The sequence below is a fragment of the Haemorhous mexicanus genome, chromosome 1 (genome assembly GCF_027477595.1).
Source record: "Haemorhous mexicanus isolate bHaeMex1 chromosome 1, bHaeMex1.pri, whole genome shotgun sequence".
Lineage (NCBI taxonomy): Eukaryota > Metazoa > Chordata > Aves > Passeriformes > Fringillidae > Haemorhous > Haemorhous mexicanus.
The window spans coordinates 60,404,290-60,416,382 of NC_082341.1; positions in this window are offsets into that span (position 1 = coordinate 60,404,290).

Here is a 12,093-nt window from a genome sequence, read left to right on the forward strand (position 1 = left end):
TGGTAGATCTACAAGAAATACTAGTAAACATCTCTGTTTCTTATTTTTCTTTTGAACAAATGTGTTTTCTTTCTCCCATATAATAAATTATGGTAGATTAAATTTTGCTATCTTTATATGTAAATAAGTGTATCATAACTTAGCTGATATTAATATGGGACACTACTCCTAAAATCATATTTATTTTTCAGTTATATGAATGGAAGTATGTTTATAATGATTTGTAGGCTGTGGGAGAGAGGAAAGAGGAAGAGGCCCAAATGTATTTCAACGGAACTACGTAACTAAAATTCTTTTAATATTCTCTGGACTACAAGCTACAGAGAAAGAAGTCAATCCCAGTCAACTACTATCAAAGCACCTTCAAGACTTGCTGGCTGCTCAAAATTGTAATGGGAATTGGAAAACAACGGCCAAACAAATCCCCAGGAATAAACACACAGTTTCCTTCCAACAAGAAATACCAGGGCCACAATTATCCCACTCTTGAACTCCTTACTAAGCAACAGGTACTTGCCACTGTGAGAGAACTAGGTGACTGGTTTGAACCAGGGTGACCTTTCTTATGTTCTTATATTCTTATTCATATCTCATTTAGCTCTAGCAGTGGTGCTTATCAGTAACGTTTAACACGAAGCTTCATGACCTAGAAAATAATCTAACAAAGGAAAAAGAAGTTAAACAGTGTCAGTTTCTCATTACAGGGGAGGTTTCTGAAAGGTCAGAAAGTTTCTAAAATAGAAAATAGTAGTGTATGAGCAATTCAGTTTAAAAAAATTAAAATCATCACTAGGGGTTGAGTCTAGACAATATTTTGAATGATTAAACTTTACATAAGCAAGATGAGTTTTTAATAAAATTAGGAGACATTAAAGCCTGGAGAGTTGTAAAAAAATGTAGAAGGCAGGATTTATATTTACAGACCAGAGCATTCAGTGATTTTATTATTTACTTGAATTAATGTGACTCATGCTTACAAGAACTCTTTGCCACTCCTAACTCTAATTATTAGGATTGTGGTTACAGACTGAGTGATTTTTTCCTGTTCATGGGTTTTGAGTTTATTATTCTACAATTTCACAGAATATTTCCTTGTTCCTGTTATTGATAGGAAGAACAAAAGATTCTGCTGTCTTGTTTCCTGTGTTATTCTACCATGTGTCTTTAGCATGTACACTCTTACTCACCTTTCTCTTAAACCATATAATGCTTTGAACCTTTTCTTTAGATGCAAGTATTTTTGCCATGCTTCCCAGATTCCTCAGTGTGGCTTCATTCTGAATTACTATATCAATATTTTGGAGTGGGATACAATTTAATTTAACCTTATGTTACACGCCTCACCAAAGTTAGGACCATACTCACTTCAGCATTCCCTAATCAATGGAAAGACACAGGCAGTCCATAAGAAAACTCATAATATTCCAAAATAAAAATTAACTTCTTTCTGGAGATGCCTCTTAATGTTAAAAGTAGGGTTAAGTGGTCTATCTTCATAATTCAGCTATCTCTATGATACCCTTATCACGTGAGAAGAATGTGGACTGAAGAGAAAGATAGGGAACAAAATATTCCAAATAAGATTGTCATTTCTCTTTTTCTTCTCCTTTTCCTATTTTTTTAAATAATTATAATTTCTGTTACATGCTTGCCAGGATTGTTTCATCTGTTGGTTTGGGAGGTGGTTTTTGAGTTGCCAAGAAATTATTACATAAAACCTGTCCAGAAGATAGCAAGATTTACTTCAGAATTTTACACAGTTACGTCTTTCCCCGACTAGTTTCTGTAACATAATGTCAATTGGATATTTTAAAGTGTATTAAATTGGAAGTTACTACAATATAAGTATACTTGAACTTAAAGCATCTTTAACCAAGGAGTGATTGATTTCAATAGCCTTAATTTCTACTGTTACAAAAGTTCTTAATCAATTGCTACAAAGAAAACCTTATCAGTTGAAAACTTGAAATAGAAAGCAGTATTTGCAAAGTTAAAATCTCTTTGCATTTTCATAATTATATAAAAATTACTTGTATTTTCTTTTGAACTGATGAGAGTATGATCCTATTTTAGATCAAATAAGACATTGCTTTAGTCTGCAAACTAAACTGTAGTCCTCAGTAAACTCAAATTTTGGCAATGTAACAAGTGCAACAACAACAAAGCCACTTCTACTTCTTGTTCTTCCTTGCAGCTTTGAGTAACTTCCCATATATCAAACACAAAGCCTAATGTAATCTTGGTCATTCCTCTCCCTCTTGGGGGTCTTTGTAAATAGTATTGCTTTAGGAAATTGAATACAGTAACTACCCCACCAAAGATATCACAGAGGAGTGGGAAATACACACTAAGCAAAAAGATCTGTTTACCTGTAGGACCTCTTTTTCCTCCTACATGTTATCCTTTTGAAGCTATATTGTTATCTAGCATATTTGAAATGTTTTAGCAGAAACTGAAAGCTCCCAATCAAAAGAAAATTCAGACTTTACTGTTATGACATTTCTTCAGAAAAAGTGTTTCTCTGTACTTAATTTTATACTGTATATATACACCCACATGTATGTTCCATCATGACCATTGAAATACTTTTGATAGAAAATACATTTTAAAGCAGATTGATGGCTCATGGCAGGAAAACAAATTCTGCACTTGGCATTCTGTGAAGGCAGACAGCAGTATTTTTGCTTGTAGCCTTTGGCAATCTTTTGCTTGGGATCATAAACGTATCCAGAAATTAGCGCTTTTCTCTAGTGGTTACCTTTGAATTTCCCTTAAAAAATAATCCATGTCATAATGAACTACAAATAACAGAGATGGAAATGGTGAGCATATATAAAGTAATCACTCTATTGAATTGCCCTAAATTTTTTTGGAAAACAGAATTAACTGGTTTTTATTATTTTCCTGCCATGAGTGTTAGCTTTTTGGTATCTATCTATTAATAAGATAGATTCTGATTACAAACTTATACCTGAGTAGGACCCAGATTCCATTTTCATTTTCACCAGCTGTTTATAAACATTGTGGGATAGCTTGGTTGGAAGCTGATTGCTCTGTATTGAGCTCCTTTTTGGCAATTAAAATTGATTAGGAATCAAAATGTTCCAGCATTATTACGCTGGATATAGTAGAAAATGAAGTTTTCCAGTTATTGATTGTAGTACACAGGAAAATAAATGTAATTTCACTGAATAGAAACAGTAATGTTTGGAAAACAAACTTCTGTTATATTACTTCCAAATGTTGATGCCCCAACACATATCACATAATTCTTACAATTTATGATAGGCCTCTAATTAAGTACAACTTGTTATTCTGGTACAGTACTATGTGAAGAAATAAGCGAGCTAAGATTTAGCATAATACAGAATAAGTTAATTTCAAAATGTTGCTGCCCAGGCTATTAAAACAGTCGGTTCTGAAGCAGGTGTGAAGTACAAGGAGTTGTCAAGTTCCTTGAAAAGCAGAATTTGCTTACTCTTGTTTACATTTGGTTGGAAAAGGTCTGGCATTCTCTTCAGTTACAGGTATTCCCAGAACCTGAAGCTGTAAGGAAACTGCCCCAGGTGCCTCACAGCCACTCAAAGAATTTAAAGTTCAGGAACCACCTGTTTTCTTCTAAGAAATTAATAATCAGAATTGACAGGAACAACAATTTCTCTGGGCAACCTGTGTGGGCATCAAAACCTGTCCTCAGGGTAGACCCCACCTGCGGGCTGCCCAGAAGCCTCAGACCATGAAACCTACACTAACACTTCATGATCCCCAGAGTGCAGAGGAAGATGAGACTCCCAGGACCTTCAGGGCCAAAGGGAAAAAGCCAACTCACGTTCTTCACCAAGAAATCAATATTTTCTGACAAATTTTTATTTCACTGTAAGCTTTATTACTAACTGTAGTATAAAGAGGATTTACCAGTGGGTGAGAAGTGTCTATAAAACTTCCTCAAGAGATCCCAGGAAAAGAGAGCACTGCATGTTCCTCTCTACTAAGGAAAGTTGAGGTGTATGCTTATTCTTTTGCATCTCCTCAGACACTGAAAAACCACAGCACATCACCTATGAATACTGAGATATCTCTATGAGATAGAGTCATTATTTAACAATTCAATAACTATGGCACAGTAAGAGCTTTGCTGGCATTTCAGGTTTTGTCAGCCTGGATATATGGGACTAACTGAACATAATTATCCTCACTTTCACACATCCCAGGTTTTAGGGTAGTTCTTAGCATGAATAACGCAGCTTTTGCTGTCAGTATGTAGCCACAGGGTGCTCAATTACAAAACTTCTAAGAGTGAGAGGAGATACAAATGAAAGTCAGAAACCTGGTTTTCAGCTATTAAGGGAAGGTACAGTATAAGCAGTGTAAGTAGTGAAGAAAATTGGGAAAACCTGAGATGAAAAACAGGGACATGATGAACACAGAGCAAAAGAAAAACGTTTGCTTGGGACAGCAGGAAAATGGCCTGAGGAGGTGTGTGTGGTGGCCTAGGAACTGTGCTTCTGGCACACACTACAAGTCTTTATGACTGTCCATAATTTGATCTCACTGGGAAGCAGCTTTATATGGATTCTTGTACCTGGAGTGGCTCTCTAGCCTCTCAGTAGGTCATTGATGGTAAATTTTGCAGTGCTAGAGACTGCAGCTGAGAACAGATGAAGACAAAACAGGAAGAAATGGTTTTTGCCATTCCCTTCCTTTCACTGTAAGGTTTGTGATGCTATTGCCCAGTTTTTTCAGCTTGTTAGAAATGATCAACAGGAGAGCCAAATTAATAAATGCGAAAGATTTTATTTTTGGACCAAAACACGGTCCTCAAAAACCACAGCCAAAGAGACTGCGTCGAGCCTGGGATCGGCGCTGGGTGAGCCTGGGTCCGACCTCTGTCGCACTGGATCCCCCTCTGTTCTCCGACGGGGCTCTTTGATACAGTTTTTATGCCTGAGGCAGGGGTGCCCCGATTTCTTGTGTAACCCCGCATATGCACCAAGGTTTGTTTTTACTGCGCAGGGTTGGACAATCGCTGTTTCCTGGGTGGCGGCGGGCGCTGATCGGGTCAGGGGAGTCGCGTACTCAGACGAATGTTTCTCGAAGACTTCGGTTCCTTTGGTTGATGATACTTACCAAGTGCTGATCGTCCTTGGGTGTTCCCTGATGGTTCCGGGGGAAGCCCAGCTCTGCGCCAGCAACCTTCTTTTATTAGTTAACAAAGCATTCTTCTCCTGCTGCCACCAGGAGTTTCGTAATTCCAGTGTGGTAATCTGTCTCCAGGTGGTCAGAGGTTCGTTGGATGTTAAATCCATTTTACAATTTTTATTTTATACATTTTCTCCCTTAAGCATGAATTACTTTATATTATATATTACAAGCTGAAGAAGCGTATCCCGTTATCAGGCTCCGATGGAGGAGAGAACAAAAAAAAAATCTCTTTTTTTTGGGGTTGATTTTTACTTTCTTTACTTTTTTGCTTTTATTTCATTTGTCATTAATGCAAATAAGAAGGTGAATATCTTGGCAGATTTGATGAATCCTGCTGTCCATGCAAACTCTCTTCCAACCCAAGAAATCATACTTTTAAAGGTGCAAGCAGGATTCAGTAATCCAGATCTAGTCTTCTACTAGGAAAAGTTGTATACTACTTCTGATACTCTACAGGAAGAAAAGTCTTCTTCAAAAGTCAATACATATATTATTGATTCTTTGTATTAATTTGAGATTACTGTAACTTCATTATTTTCAAGAGGGTGGATCAGCATGCTGTTTTATGCTTCTGTTTGAACTACACAAGTAGGCTTTGCTGACTGTTTCTTCTACATCTGTGGTGTTTATCTAAAGTAGCTCCGGACCCATTAAGAGCAGCTATTAACGAAAGCAAGATAGTTCAGCCATCCCATTCACACACCTTGTATTTTGTGAATGGTTTACTTGCATTTGGGATTTCTCAGCTGGTTTACTCATAGCCATGAGAACACATCTTTAGCAAGCATTGTTGCTTAAACTCCTTTTAGCTGCCACTCCCAGAATATTCAAACTGCATTTCTGAGTACCACAGCTATCCAACAATCTGGTTTTGTCAGGTAAACATTTTTTGGACAGAAAAAATTACTAGATTTCTAGACAAGAACAAAACAAAACAAAAACAGGATATCCATTATAAAGGGTTCACGACAATGAAAGGATTAATTTTTGTATTATTATTAAAAATTGTAAAACTGAAAAATGAAATTACAAAAATAACATTAGAAAATTTAAATTCTCCTTTCTTCTGCTATTCGTGGATCAAATAAAAAGGGGTCTTACAGCATACACAATACCAAGTACAGATATTTGCTGGTCACTGCTCACCTATCCATTTCAGTCTCATGGTTTTTCTTTTTAAAACTAGCTTAAATTTCCTTAGGCAAAGCCTGCACTATGTTTTTGCTTTTCCAGAAGCAAACTTTATTGCTCCTGAGACTCCTCCAATTCATCTGACATCTCCTATTCATCATAGTCAAGTCAGAATTTTGAAGAATAGCAGTAGGCAAAGAAATTACTGTCACTGAAGAAAGAGAGGTGTGTACATGGTCTGCTACAAGAGAAATGAAATAGTTTTAAGAACCATTCACTTAAACCTTTTTCAGTGGTAATGTTTCCCACCTGTTGTCATAACAGATTAAGAGCTCAAATAACCACAATCTAAGTCAATCTATCTTTTAAAACAACTTCAGATGTATATTATGGAAGCATTCTAATTGGACTGAGATTTTGAGTGAATTACTCAAATCAAGTCTTTTGGCTCCAATAAGCCTAGACAAATAAAAGCACTTTGATGTTGGTATTCATGTACACTCAAACCTTTCCTTAAAAATAATGTGTAAAAGTCTCTTGACATATTGCAGGTGTGCTGGGAGAATCTGCAACTGAGAAGGAGAAATTTTTCTCAAACTGCAGAGCAGAGAAATACTGACCAGTGCTTTTACATTTGCGAAAAGAAAAAGGAAAAACACGGTTACTGTCAGAGAGACAAGCCACACAGCTGCTTGCTTTAGAACACCATTTAACACCAGCACACTTTCAGGCCGTAGTTTCTGGATCTGTTTGTTGAATATGAAAGCAACAGCCAGTGTTCTGCATCTCCCTGGGATCAGCTTCCTGAAGTGAGCCTTCACCTTGCATTGCTCCAGGGCTACTGCTGTCACTTTCTGGCTTCCGAGGCCGAACAAACTGGATGAGCTAACGCTGCTCAGAACTCTCACTGTATCCCTGCACTGTGCTGCTCAACACATCTGCTCCCAGCAATGCTGGGTGCAGACAGAACTGTACTCTGGCACAAGCAGAGTCTATTTTTTTGGGTCCTGTGCTGTATCTCTAGTGCCCATGTATCCTACTCCTGTGAACCACTCATTACAAACAAGTGGGAATTCCTTGTGACCATCTATGGTTGTTTTTATACTGTGCCCAGCAGGAAAACACTTCAGTGCATTATTTCTACAGGAACAGAAGTACACATAAACCAGACAAAACACATTACTGCATTTCTTAAAGTTAGTACCCAGAGCCTTGAATAAAGATCGGCAGATGCAATGTGTTCTTTCCGTACCCATTAGTAACTGGTCAGTAACTTGCCAAAGGAGGATATTAAACCATAGTGTCTCTGTTGTTAAACCACATTTGTCTGTTACTAAGGCTCTTGTGGAGTGAATCACTTCTAAAAATTACTCCCATTTCGTAGACACGCTCACATTCTTCCTTGTGACAGGATTGTTAACAGACAATTTACAGTTTCTTTTTGTATGGGCTTCTGCCAGTGTTTTAGCAAATCTGCACAAACTGGTACACGAGATATACATATTTGTCATTTACTCTCACCCTTTTCTATTTGTGGGCAGACTTGCTATAAAGACCATTGGCCAAATGGGGACACTTACTTGTTTAATAATTATTCTGACATCAAAGTGAGACAAAATAATAAGAAATTGCTCTCCAGCTGCTGTAAAAGACAAATGCATGGATATTCCTACGAGGGATGTGTCTCTGTTTGTGTATTATCACCTACCACTGTGCAGAGTTGTTTACCACATCATTATCTTCTCTATTTCAGGACACTGGAATATGAATGTTGCCAATGAATCAGGGACTCCTATTGGCCATAGCCTATCATTAACCAGGGGGAGCAAAGGGCCATTTTTATGACCTTTGGCTCCTTCCTGGGAATCCTTCTCTGAATAAACTAACTGAGCATGTGGAGGCTTAATAACAACTTTCAGGAAGTTCTAGGATGCTAATTTTCGTATTGATTATATCTATTTATATCCCTCATTGTGTAGTATCAGAAGACATGACATGATGTGAAATCCTCTCCAGCCTACTTCTCAAGAAAAATACTTAAAATGTGCCCCCAAAGCTTAAAGACTACACCTGGTAGAGATGTGCAAACTGAAAAATGCAGAGTATTTTATTGAAATACAGAGTATTTTATTGAAAAATACAGAGTACTCCACTGCTTTCCATGACCATCAGCTTAAGACATCCAAATTGCCAGTGACACTGCAGATATTAAGATGCAGGACTTCCTAATGCCTGCTCCAAGCCATACAATAGCTTTGAAATACAGAATAAACAGGACAAAATGAGTGCTAAAGCAAGTCAGATGCCTATACCTGCTTCCTAGTTTCAGGCAGACATATTTTTACACGGTAAAATTCCTATAATGTAGAAATGCCCCCAAAAAACTGTGTGCAAAATTATGGCACAGAAGTAATTACTACTGAATACTCTAAGTAACAAATAGCATGGGAAGAATGCATTCACATTATTTTTGAGCTTTATTTGGCCACATATACAGTCAATCAAAAACTCCTAGAAGGATTTCCCCCATATGTGATGTATTAATTAACAGCACTATACAATGGCACTAAGATATACTACAACATCCACTTTAGCAGCCAGATTAAAATCTGAGAAAATACTGGAAAAGTCGAGATACTAAATTATATTTAGCCTCCACCACCACATACATACAGGAAGCAGAGCAGAATCAAAAGCTCATCAGCTAAACCATAAATGCTTTATGTTTTTATTTATGAATCCTACAGAGAATATGTCTTGGAAAGGGAAAGTTTTCTACAACCCAGGTTACCACCATCATTTTGCATCAGTTATCTGCCTCTGATATTCAAAGCCCAGCCCACCTCTGGGAAGGCCAAAGCAGCCCAAAATAAAAAAAAAAAGCAGTGAAACTCAAATCTCATCTGCATCTTTATGAAGCTAGAGCTCCAGAAGCCACAGCATTTCACCTACAGCCGAGTGCAATGATGCAAAATTGATTCAGGAATAGCTGAATACTGGTCAGGCTTTGCTTTCACCCTTACAATCAGCAGAATATAGGGCTGCCATTCCATTTCTTGGCTGACTGCATACAGCTAAGAGCAGAAATAAAAGCCCGAATTTGCTTCCAAAAGATACCCTTGGGCACAGCCCTAAGCAAAGGTTGGTGCTTAACCTTCCAGTGGGAGTCACAGGAGGTAATGTGTCCCAGAGCCACACCTCAGGGGCCAAACTTAAATAGATTGTTTCCTCATTGCTGCAGGGGGGTAATAATTTACTACTCAATCAGTAGCATTGCCCATCATCTTGTAGCATGCTTGATATGAGGCTTGGAACATGCTTCTCTTCCATGCTTTCTGTCCGTCCCTGTGCTCTGAGAAGGTTGGGAATGTTGCCATGGAAGGTTGCTTGCACACAGAAAAGAATGCAAGTGTGTAAGAGACAGTCTCTCTTCCACAATAACTATTGCAAGTGTCTAGCCCAGATAAGTCACCAGAGAACTGAATCTCCACCTGAATTTATTTAGACATTTTCCACACGATCTAGCATTTCTGTATGGTACTTATTCATCTTTTCTATATAATTTAGATTCACTGCTTCTTTGTAATTCCTTACTTTACCTAGCTGTAGGCAAAGGAATAGAAGGCAGTATTTACACCCTGGAAAAGGGTGATCAAATAAGGCTTGGAGGGAGGGAAAGCATACTTGCTCTGCTCCTTTTATTTGCTTCATATAAATAACCTCAAAAGAATTTATATGTTGGACTTCATTTTATTATGTGTAAAAATAGTCATATCTTAGGAAGAAATAATTATTGAAAAATAAAAGAGAAAGCTTATAAAAGGTGGCATATTCCACTAGAACTCATGAAACAGTTGAAATCCTAGAAGTATTGATTGTATTGATTTAACTAAGGTTTTTTCCAAACTTAGCCAGATACCTTAGCATCTAGAAATTTGCCTTAGTTTTTGTTTTGTTGGTTCCTTGCTTGGTGTTCACTTTGAAATTCATCAACTCATAAAAATTCTCATGCCATGAAGAAAAACTTGCTTCTATTTTACCAAAAGACAGTGAAGGCACTTCAATTCTTTCTGTTAACCTGAATTACTTTTTTTTTTTTTTTTTTCCCTGCAGTCCACTTGCATTATCATCTTATCATCTTTAAGGTTTAGGCTAATTTGAAGAAGGGAAAGCAAAACTATTCAATTAAGTTTTAGGACAAAAAAGTCTTACAGATACATACCAATTTCCCTTTTCCTTTAAGGAAAAGCTGACTTCGGACTCCCTTTCCATCATGTTCTGCTGATTGACGGGTCAAACTCAGCTGAAGAACTGGTTTCTCTGACTTGCTTCTACTGCAATAAGTTTTGATAGAACTCAGCACCTGCCACTAGTTTTAGAGTTTCCCATTCTCCTGAACTGCACTTCCTTTACAGACCTGCAAAATGTGTTCCTGGGCAAAATTTGGCCCAAATACATTGGGATTCAAAACTATCATTGCTTCTAGTCTCTTGTGATAGCCCACTTGGAGTCCTGCCTTCAGCTCTGGGGCCCTCCGAAGAGAAAAGACATGGATATGATGGAGTGGGTCCAGAGGAGGGCCACGGAGATGATCACAGGAACAGAACACCTCTCCAAGGAGAAAAGGCTGAGAAAATTTGAGCTGTTCAGCCTGTAGAAGAGAAAGCTTTGGGGAGAGCTTGTGGCAGCCTTCCAGTGCCTAACTGGGGCCTACAAGAAATCTGGAAAGGGACTTTTTACAAGGGGATAATGATAGGACATGAGGCGATGTCTTTGAACCGAAGAAACGTAGAGGACTGGGTATTAGGAGGAAATTCTTTGCTGTGAAGGGTGGTAAAGAACTGGAATAGATTGTCCAGAGAAATTGTAAATACCTTATCCCTGGAAGTGTTCAAGGAAGCCTGGTTAGTGGAAGGTGTCCCTGTTCATAGCAGATAGATGGAACTAGATTATTCTCAAGGACACTTCCAACTCAAATTATTTTATGATTCTTTTAAAGCCCAAGTAGTTTCGGAAATTTTGGTATATTGCTCTTGTCTCACCTAGGTGTGGCTCCCTTCAAGAATCACTGTGTTCACTCACTATTATACAGAAGGTTCTAGGCCTTCCTGATTCTTTCCATTGATCCTTTTCATGCTCTTCCTTATCTTGTTCTTATCTTTTGAAACTTGAAAATAGCCAATGAGCCAAATAACGCAGAGGGGGCATGAAATCTCAAGTACAATATGGCAGGATGTGTTAAAGTTTTAGCCTAACAATACGTGGAAAAACATATGGTCTGATATTGCAATTTAATTTCCTTCTAAATCTGTAAAAGGAATAGAATTTTTATGAATAAACCTGGCTTCATTTAGTCACATATATTTGTACCAGAATGAAATATACTTCAGACTGACTGAAATTGCTGTTTTACCTGTGGTACAGACTTCATGGCAACTGAATAACCAGTACAACTATGGTAATGCAATAGGTATGGAAAGTTATATATATGTATAACAGTTATGAAAGGGATTTGTAACCAATAGGTGAGGCTTTATAATTAGGTAATTTACAATCTTGTTTTTTTAAAAATATTTCTGTAGACTGCTGACCTCCATTAACAACAATTGAGGAAGGACACCTTTTATTTATTTTCAAGAGCTCACCAACTTAGCTGAAGTGGGAGAACTTACAAGCCTGGGCATTGCTGGAATAGGACCATTCTTAAGAAATGCACCTTTAACTGATCCAGTTCTGAAACTTTTAAATTTCTCAAGTAAA